Genomic DNA, 10,394 nt, shown 5'->3' with positions numbered 1-10,394 from the left:
GCAAAACTAATTTCCAATAAAATCTACAGGTTTCCCACAAGTTTTTTCAGATTGCTTAGCTCCTGTTATGTAAAGAAGAAGGTGCGGATCTGGGTCTTGATAAAATATGAAAAAAGTGCTCTGGCCTGTAACAGCTGCAAAGTGAGACTAAGTGAGCAAAATAGTCCTTTCTTACCTTCTTTCAGTATATTGAACTGTAAAACTGAACACTGGGCAAGATGACGATGGTACATTCCTATGCATTGGGAAATGAACAGACTTCTGTAGAGTCTCTTTATTCAAAACTCTCAACAATTCTGCTCTGTTTCAATAAAGTTGTGAACTACATGTTTCATAAATAGCCCTAAACGAAAAAATGGAAAAAAGCCACAAACTGAATCTTCTACAGGTATGAAGCATATAAGATTGATAGCATAAAACAGAAAGATCTGCTTCCTTTGTCTCTATATGTAATCTTTTGGCTTGGCCAAGCATTGAAAAAACCTCCATAATTCTATCCATTAGCAGGCTAAACGTAAACCCCCTCCAAATTCATACAAATAAAAATGTCATTCATTGGAAACAAGATCTGCTCCACTCACATTTCTGGTGAGTATTTAGATGGCCAGGAACGCACAGCTGAGATAAGGCAGAGAACAGGGAAGAGCACTAACATAATATAGGCATTATTTCATAAGACTATAGAAAGTAAACCTTAACCTCCTCCTGCACTGAGATACAATGCATTCCATGACTGCATCCCATTTGTAACTATCAGTGTTATCAGTAAAGGGTAATTACTTGAGAAAAGCAGTCTCATAAGACGCCAAATTAGGACACAAATATTTAACCTGTATCACAAACTATGCGATGATAGGTACTTAGTTGAAGAGTAGATCTTTGACCATTGCTAACCACTTGTCATTTTCTCTGCTCTTTGAACAAAAATGCTTAAATAAAGGTTTAAAGGTCTATAACAATTTAGTTTAATTTTACCCTTCTGTGAGAACAATATGTTAGGAATAGAAGACCCTGGCAAGGCTGAAGGAATGAGTTGCAAAATTTGACATAAGATATTTATTTTCATGTATACCTAATTGCAAATTCAATTCCGTTGTTGATTTTTGCTCTTTAATGATGTGGGGAAGCAGAAGGCATTGCAACCTTGATCCTTTGTGTTTGCCTGTTCTCTGGTAATACTTGTGTACTCAGTTCTCATAAGCCTGACAGAGTCCTAAGCTCCTATACAAAAGCAAATTCTGTATTTTGTGGCCCAATCACATGTCAGTTCCTTAAATGTAGCTTGTTGGCTAATTCCTATTTTCATCATGCTGATTGACTCCAAAGTATTTTAGTGGACAGCAACAGAAACACCATGGCCATACTGGCAAGCTCAGTTCCTGGACTGTAAAGAAGCAGCAGAGCAGACAAGACTGCCAGCTAGCTGAATATATGGTCCCTTCTTTAACTTTCTGAAGTAATCTGCATTATGCCTTACAGTCTTTACAGATCAGAGGACACCGTGTGGAGGAAAAAAAGACCAGACAACAAAAAAGCGTTTTATATATTTAATTTTTAATAATAGCATACAATCTGAAGCCACTCATGAATAAGGGAGACGGCAAATGTTCTCCAGTCATTGCTTGCTGTCAACATACAAGCAGTTGAAAATTCAGAAGGAATGCTCTCTTATATCCCTTAATTTTAATAGAACAGAAAACAAAGTTTAACAAACTTTATTATCAATGATAATTCTAAAAAAAAAAAAAAAAGACAAAATCAATTAAGAAGTTAATCGTTTCTGGTCAACTAATGTGTGACATTTGACCTTGATTTTCAAGAATGGTAAAGCCTTGCAGTTCCCACTAAGCTCATGTAAAGCTGTGATAGGTTAGCAGTTCTACAGACCTGGATCATGGGTTCATCAGTTTGCAGCTTGCAGCTTAAATATAGAGATCAAGAACAATGGCCGTTTGGGAAATTTTTGGTTTTACATGCAAATTGCCAAGCAGCCCTTAGCCCATCTGCTTGGGAGCCCCATGTTTATAAATATTCATATTTCAACTCAGTGTTTCAGAGAACTTATGCTCATTGATTTACTGTACTTAAAAGGCAATGTTTGAGCAATTGAGTCTTTATGTATTTTTATCTATTGCTGCCAATGTTGTGTGAATGCTTCTACAGCTGGCATTATTTATACAGTTATTTGAATTATGGCTAGGCTTCATTTCCCAAGCTGAAGTTCCAAAGCAGATGATAGAACTGGCTTAAAAAGAAAAGGAAAGGAAAAAGAACAAAAACAAACCAACCCAAAACACCCAACAACCCCCTCCTTCCTGCAGATCACTGTAATTTTCTGAATACCATACAACATTTTTATTCTGATCTTCTGATGCAAGCAGGGATCTCCATAGAAACCAGTTCCACACCATCATTTTCTACAGTGGGCAACCTATACCAATGCAGCTTTTATGACAAACCTGTCTATACACTATGGCTACACATCACACCCCCTACTTACTCATCCCATGAGTGAGATCCTACCAGTGGAAAAGCAAAACAGAGCTCGGTTTCTTTATTGCAGGGAGGGGTTTGGATGGTTGGTTGGTTTGGTTTGGTTTTGCCCCCAAAGAAGCCTCTCTTTAGGAAACTTAAACCTACAATGCCCTCATTAGTAACTCTACAATCTGTTCCATATCAAGTACATCTCAATTTGTCTGTTTTCCATATGTACATCGCCAGTTCTTTGTGCCTAAACAGGCACACACTCAGGGAGATTTTGAAGCAATTTTTACAATCAACCTGAGGGGTGAAAGCTGAGCTTAACAGCACATTTGTACTGCACTGCAAGCCTCATGATATTGGATGGCTCTTTTTCTGCCCCAGATCCTAGTAGCTTCCAAATATGTGACAATCTTCTGCTTCATTTATAAAGGTCATTGCCTATAATTACAAAGAAAGCTTGAAAACTTAGCCCAATGCTTGAAAAGTAAAAAGCAAGCAAGAGATCTCAATAACTTTTTTTCTTCTTTGCTAGTGTTGCAACTTTGCTCAAAGTGCTCTGAAATTTCCCATTTTAGTGTTCACCGCAGATTCAAATTTCTTAAGAAAATCTTTACTGAAAAAACCTTTCAGAATGCAAATAATGGAGAATGGAAATGAAAAGGGATTTTGTTAGCATTAAGTGCTGGGGAATTCTGAAACTTTCACCAAGTATTGCATTCACTGAATAATATCTGTTGTATGAACTGCTGAAGTTGAAGGTCTAGCAGAAAAAAAAAATTATTGTTTTCTAAAATATTTCCAAAAGATTCCCAAAGGATCAGAACTTGGACCTGACAGACTAATTTAATTCTGCCACTTGAAAATTTCTGGACATGTGATTTTGCAATCTTGAAATATTTTTGATAGACACTGTTTGATATGGGTATGAAACAAAATATAACACATTCTTCTGTCAGTAACAATATGAAAACAAAAGTCCTTTTTTCTAAATTGCATTTTGAAAGGGCCAGCTAAAACTCTAATATAAGCTCATGCTGAAAATGTCAAACCCATATATATTGAAAAAAATTCTTGTCAAGTACACAGTTGTAGTCCATTCAAAACCACTCTTTTTTATGGAGTTTATGGACACATCCATTTTTATAAACTCAGATGAACAGAAGAACATACTAAGTTGATACTGGGCAAAAAATGAGCTGCAGAAAGAGTAAGCTTGTTAAAAATAATCTAATGGCCAAAGAACTGAAAACTGGTATTTGCAGTAATACTAAAATATTTAAGTGTGAACAGCAGGCACGCCTTATTGCCTGGAATTTTAGATATTATCAACAGGAACACAAAATTATGTTTATTGTCATACACTAACTAACTTTCAGGACTATTTGTAACCAAAATTGTAAGAAAGGAAAATGAAAAAGCAGATTTAGTCCTTAGGAACTTGAGCACAATGATCTCAAGTTATATTGTACTTTACTGAGTCCCAAAGTAATTCTGTGAAGGCCATGCAGTTAACCTTTCTGATAGATGCTTCTTTCAAAGCACACACTTTTCATGTACAGACCTGCCATGCTTTTCCGAGCTCAGTCAATAGCACTGGAAACATGTACTGGAAGCATGTTGATAGGATAAACTGGATAGACTGATTGTTGAATTCCTCTGTACTTAAAATCCTGAACTAGACCACATACTCTTTTTCTGGACATTATAACTGCACACTAAATGGGAAGGGGACCTGGATGAATACAGGTATGTTGGGAGGGAATAGAGTGATGGAAGGAGTAATGCAAGACTGCATCATCTGTAGAACAGCCTCTCTATTACCTCTTTGTTCCTTTCAGTTCTACGAAGGTTATTTTAATGGCTGCTGAAATCCAAGATGTGCATCTATTGTGGCTGTAGGGCAAATATTTGAAGCTATTTTTCTTTCTGTAAAATGGCAAATGACACCTGCCACATCCAAATGCAGGAAAGTCGTGGAGAATATTCTGAGCTGGACTATATCCACTGGTAAGAAATAGTTCTGCAGCACGTAAACCTTCCAAGGCACACAAGTTCTTAGGAATAATGACATTAAAATCTGAAAGCTTTTCAAATTACAAAAAGCCTTTACTCTGGCTAAAAGGCATTAGGCTTGTAAACCATAATTTGTAAGATGATCCTTTCTTGATCAGAGATTACTATTCACAATACCTTTTATTTTTGTTTTGCTAAAATCAAATCTGAATCCTGAATTAGACAGCATTTTGCCTCTAAAGGTGGATATTTCTAATTGAGTAAGAAGAATTTGCAAGAAATCTCCTGGAGGATATTTTCATGATAAAATTGCAGGAAGGTTTTATCTGTCCTTGCAAAGAAATGAAGTGACTTTTACTAGTTTATCTGTGGACAGCCAACTTATTCTACCCAGCAATGTTTGCTGCAAAATCTCTAAAGGTACAATGGTAACATGACAAAAATAACTGCCCTGGCCGACTTACCACTTTCTGAGCTTTACTAAGAAACCAGTCTTACACTGGAATACTGGACAGTTAACCAGCCACACTATTAGACATGTAAGATTCAAAAACATGTTGTGATTTACTTTGAGTAAATTTTGTTCTTAAATGTACGTTTTGATAATTCTGAACTTTTTACACTTCACCAAAGCTGTTTACAGTCCAGAAAGACTCCAGCTGCAGCTAGGGCAATACTCAATGACGGAGGCTGATAATTTAACTTCGAGACTTTTATAATGCCTTCGTATGTGGTCAGTGGCCTTGCAAACCAAGAGACCACACACATGCAAACAGAGGCTCTCATAATTGCCTAATATTTTCACCACCTGTTCTTGAGCTATGTTATCAGATGTGAAGGAACCAGTAAAAAACAGTTTATAAGCTATAAATGGAAGCAGCTATGTCAGAGAGCTGATAAACATTTCAGTGCAAATTATTTGTGTAGCAGACTCTGTAATTTACATGACACTAAACTGCTTTAAAGTATTGGTTTCCAGTTACAGGATATCACAGTTGCTCTTTTGGGGTGGCAGATGTGTGCATTGGGGGGATAAAGGAGAAGCAGGCAGGTGATATTTCTTGTTTTACAGATCATGTCAAAGATAATACTATCTTTTCCTTGCTTTTTCTGCTTCATTTTTACCCCAGTCTGCTGCCTATGTGTAAAAGATTGGTTTAGTTTAGAAAAAAATCCCTAAGGGTGCCTACCACATACAGTGATTTCATAGTCCTCAGAGATGTTCACTTAGTGTGGACATGCTGATGTATCTCGATCTCCAGTGATGTCACTAAAATAAATCTTAAAAAAAACCAATAAACTAACCTTACCCACACTATAACTTTAAATTGACTAAAACTGACTGGAAAACATCTTTTGTGTGTGATTCAGCTGAATGTGAAAAAGAGGAAAGTGTCTCCAGAATCAATTGCATCTATACATTTCATACATTATTTCTTAAAGGCATTAACTTTAGAACCTATTTTAGTAGTAACTCCTCTGTCACTGCTGATCTGAATGAAAATTATTTGTGATCAGCCTCTTGTGGTACTGAATACTTGGTATGATATGTGATGTAAATAAGGAGTTAATCAGGAATATGTTGAATATGTTGTGGATATCAGCCTTATTTCCCCCTGACTTAAATCCCTTTCTATTTGTTACTTAAGCCCAAAGATCAGAACCGATTGATTTCTGAGAGAAGAAAAAGTGAAGTAGTTGCATACATGCAGTTAGCTCTGTTAGCTTTGCATATCTCATTCAAGAAAAATTCAACAGAATTTTAGTTTTTGTTTTCAGTGAACTTATCCTTGAAATTTTGTATTTGTATGTGCTGGCCTCTTCTTGGTTTTGGTGTAAATTGTCAGAAGTATGAATTCTTGCCTGTAAGAGTCTTTTATTAGCAAGATTATATTTTTTAAAATATAGAAAGGCTGATATTATAAATATACTAGTCAAAAGCCTGTTTCTGATATAGAGGCATCTACTATAAACCCTTGACAATTACAACTGGTAAAAATTATGTTGAAGAATTTTCCATAAATTGCTTACTGCATCAGTTTTGGAATTTCAGCCCCTCCAAAATCATCTTTCTATATGTGATAAAATTATTCTTACCTGGAAATCTTGCAAAAGCAATAGTTGTAGTTACACAACTCTGGAGATATCCAGTGACAAACTGTCAAGGTTAGTACAAGCTAGCACTCAAAATATTCTTTACTGTTCCATGTTATCAGCTATGATAATTTGTTTTTCATTCCTTAGGCAGGACATCAGCACAGGTATTACTGTGTAACAAACAGCCCCTTACTGGTGGAGCACTGCACAGAGATTGAACACTGCATTCGTGATGACTGCTTGAGAATTTAATTAGGGATTAAATTCTCAAGGTTTACTCTCGGTTCATCATCCAAATGACATAAGAAGTGTTTCACTATAGAAATCCTTTATGTATCCAGACTTGACAATTTTGGGTAGTTTTGGTATTGTTATCTCAAAACGAGTATTGCAGAAAAGAAAACACCAGCGTAAGGTAACAAGAATGAAGAGTGGTGTAAGATAGTGGTCATACAGGAAAAGATGAGTAAAAATGATTCTTCGGTTTGGGAAGTGAGGATTGAGGCAGGGTAAAGGACGGGGAAAGAGATCACAGGAAAATATTGTTGTAGTAAAGAGGCATAAAGAAGGATCTGAAGAAATTAACAACAGGGACATGCAGTGAAATTATCATACACAGACTTCATACTAACAGAATAAGCACTGGCTTTCTCCACACCTCCAAACTGCAGAACTTGGAGGCCTGAGATACAAATGTCTCAAACAGTGGCTACTGAAGGATGGGTAAGGTGTGGTAGCAACAGTCACACCATCCTCATCACAGATACAAGACACTTTTCAAGACTGTGGGGGCTAGATGGATTTGGGTCCAATCAATTCCAGCAATTCTGTAAGTTAAATTGTTTTTCAGTGGTGGTAATATTGCTTTTCAGTGTGGAAAATGTCTGTTTTGCACTAATTAGCTGAGGCATGAAAGTTTGAAACGTTGTGCCTGCAGAGATCACGGGAGGCTCTTACTAATTCTCCTGTCTAAAGCTCTTGTGCTATGCTAGCCTTTCTAATTCCAGCAGTACTTTCTATTAAGATTAACTTCAGTTTTCCTGGAAAGGAGATATTTTTCCATTAGCAAAGTCCCTTTGTAAAACATCCACAAAATAAAACAATGTTTTGGCAAGATAGCTCACCTACAGGCTAGAGATGAAGTGTGAAAATTGCTGAAAAATGTTACTTTTATTGCAAATATTTCATTTCTAACAGAACACATTCAGTTGTACCAAGTAATATATCTTGAGGAAACAACCTGAAAATTTCAAGCCTTTAAAAAGAGAACTTTAAAAACAATTGTTTGGCAAGCTTTTTTGTTGGTTTTTTTTTTTTTTTTAAAGATGGTTCTTACCTGAAGTTTGAGCAATGTTCTGCTTCTTCCTTCTTGCTGCTTCTTCCACTAGCTTCAGCACCATGACTTTCACTAAGCAGGGTATCTTCTACTTTCTCTGGTGACTGACTGTGTTAATCTAATTGGGTATGAATCTCATATCCTTCAGAAGGCATTGCATCATTATGTCATTTGTAAAGAAGCAACAAATTTGACATTTTTTCTTCTTTTACTAAACAAAGGGCTTTTTCCCTCAGGCTACCCTAGCTGTTTGCCTGCCAATCTCTAGCAAAGGAGCTTCTACTTGTTCCTGTCCTTGATTTATTGCAATAACTTCAAATATCCACTATCAAACATTTACGGTGAGTATATCCTCTGTGACTTTGGTGAAGCTCTGGAATTTACTTCAAAAGCATTCAGGCAGCAAGTGTTGGATCCACACAGATTTCATTATGACCTGGTAAGAGTCAGGTGGTAGGGAGCATGGAAACTGACTGAAGTTTCTGGAACCCAAGCAAAGTTTTGCACTTTGTTAAATGATCAGGCAGATTCTTGCTTCTCAAGCAATTTCTCTTATCATGTGCAACAACAGCTAAAGCAAGGTCAAGAAAAGCAAAGCCCCACTCCAAAACAGAATAAATATCCCTTGGATGTCCAGAATTTTTCATATGCAAACGTGGATGCAAGTCTGTGTCCTTGAGTATGCAGTTGCCAAAAAGAATTGGTAACAAAACTTTCATAGCTGTGAATTGGGAATAGACAGATGCAGACCATCAGCTTGAATCCAGGCCGGGATAGCAGCTGCTGAAGCTCACTATGTCATGGAAACAACTCTGTAGTTTGTTAAAGATGGGTTAAGGGGCACAGAGAACTTTTCATTACCCAAAATTATGTGGACATTATTGTGGAGGAGGAATACTATGACTTAATTTCTCTTTAAGTCCTTCCTAGGATTCAGCTCAGCAAAGTGAGAGCTAGGTGCAAAGACTATCTTTGCCGTTACCTGTACTATATCACTTCTAAACAAAAAGGGGAACATCAACCCTTACTAGTTTAAAAGAAACATATCATTATATTGGCAGTGTATCCAACCCCTACCTATATCCCACTCTAATCTTTAATTGTTATATGGTTTCCATTCAAGGAGAGACTCCACTCGATTTAGACAGAAAGGATATCAAATAATGGAGTAGTGCCTTATGTACTCTTGGGGCATGAATTACCTGCGGAAAGAATACAGACATCATGAACTTTAAAGAAAATTAATTGTTTGCATGTTTTCCTGTTTTTCTTCAGGTGGTTAGGAACAGTCCAGCAATGTCAAGGTTGAAGCTCTCTGGTCACCTGAACAGCCAGCCAGAACTGATACGTAACTACTAGTACTTATACTAGTACTTTACTCAGCATGGCTGAGTGGACTGTCAGCAGACTGCTTACTATCACCTTTCACACTAGGCATTGCAAACCACTGTAGTAAAAGTGTTTAACAGGCCCTACACAGGAGGAATAACTACAGTTGCTATGAGTTACTCCAGAGTGCTAGTGACACCTTCTTGCATGGTCTCTTCTTGCCTCTTACATTAATCCTCTGTTGACAATAATGTAACAAAGTTTGCCTGCTTGTATCATGGGGCAAAAAAAATTAAGTACTCCTATCACATGTACATTGAGTGCATATCTTTCCTTCTAAAATTCACACCTCTTTCAGGAATTTCAATCTGAGTACTTTTTGTTTTCCTTTTTAAATGTGTAGTAACTGAACAATGGCACAATCTCCTTACACAGAGAATATAGGATGAATGTTTATTTATAAGACTAATTCTTCCTCTATCTACAGAAGAGTGAAGAAGGAAGTAAATCTGGCCTTTGATATCTGCAAGATAGCTGTGAAGTGATCATGAAGAGTTTTAGAGTTCCGTGTTGTTCAATTTTTTGTTTCTTTAGCTTGTACAGAAGTAGTTTCCTACCTGCTTATTGCAACCAGCTACCTAAACCACAGTCTTCCTTGCTTTTTTTTAACAGATGACACTCAGACCTGCAGATTTTTCCAGAATATGACCATTTTCCCAAACAGTTACAGTAGTATAATGACTTTTCTGCTTTACTAAGCTCTGTTTTAATCTTTTGATCACCTTTCAGCTATCAGAGAGGTCTATAACCTCTGGGAGCAGGAAACAGCGCTAACCCCTAGCTGGCTGGGGGCATGGGAGCCAGGCAGTGAGCCCTCACTTGCAGACCACCTTGCCACACAGTCTTTGAATCATTCTGCAGCAGCAGCAACAATAAATCATTGCAAGGCAAAGGTAACATCCTTAAATTGCTTACTTTGGCAAAATTTCCAGTCAAATTTTGTTTAAAGAGTGATATAGGTTTGATATAAATTAAATAATGCAAAGGGGAGAAGTATCACAAGACCTCATCCTCAGAAGCTGTGGTATTGAACTGAGGTATGGGAACAAGTAAAGTCCTTGTGTTACTAATACCC

At 37.0% G+C, this 10,394-nt stretch overlaps 1 long non-coding RNA gene across 1 annotated transcript in view; it reads right to left on the bottom strand.

The window, feature by feature from the left end:
* Nucleotides 1–1,533: 1,533 nt before the first annotated feature.
* Nucleotides 1,534–10,394, bottom strand: part of LOC114013034 (uncharacterized) — a 53,820-nt gene continuing 44,959 nt past the window's right edge. The window contains exon 3 of the long non-coding RNA XR_008744717.1: nucleotides 1,534–9,132. This is a non-coding gene — a long non-coding RNA (uncharacterized LOC114013034). The remainder of the gene's footprint in view (nucleotides 9,133–10,394) is intronic.

The sequence above is a fragment of the Falco peregrinus genome, chromosome Z (assembly GCF_023634155.1).
Source record: "Falco peregrinus isolate bFalPer1 chromosome Z, bFalPer1.pri, whole genome shotgun sequence".
NCBI classification, from domain to species: Eukaryota; Metazoa; Chordata; class Aves; order Falconiformes; family Falconidae; genus Falco; species Falco peregrinus.
The sequence above is the reverse complement of the archived record's forward strand: the minus strand, read 5'-3'. Positions and strand labels throughout refer to the sequence as shown.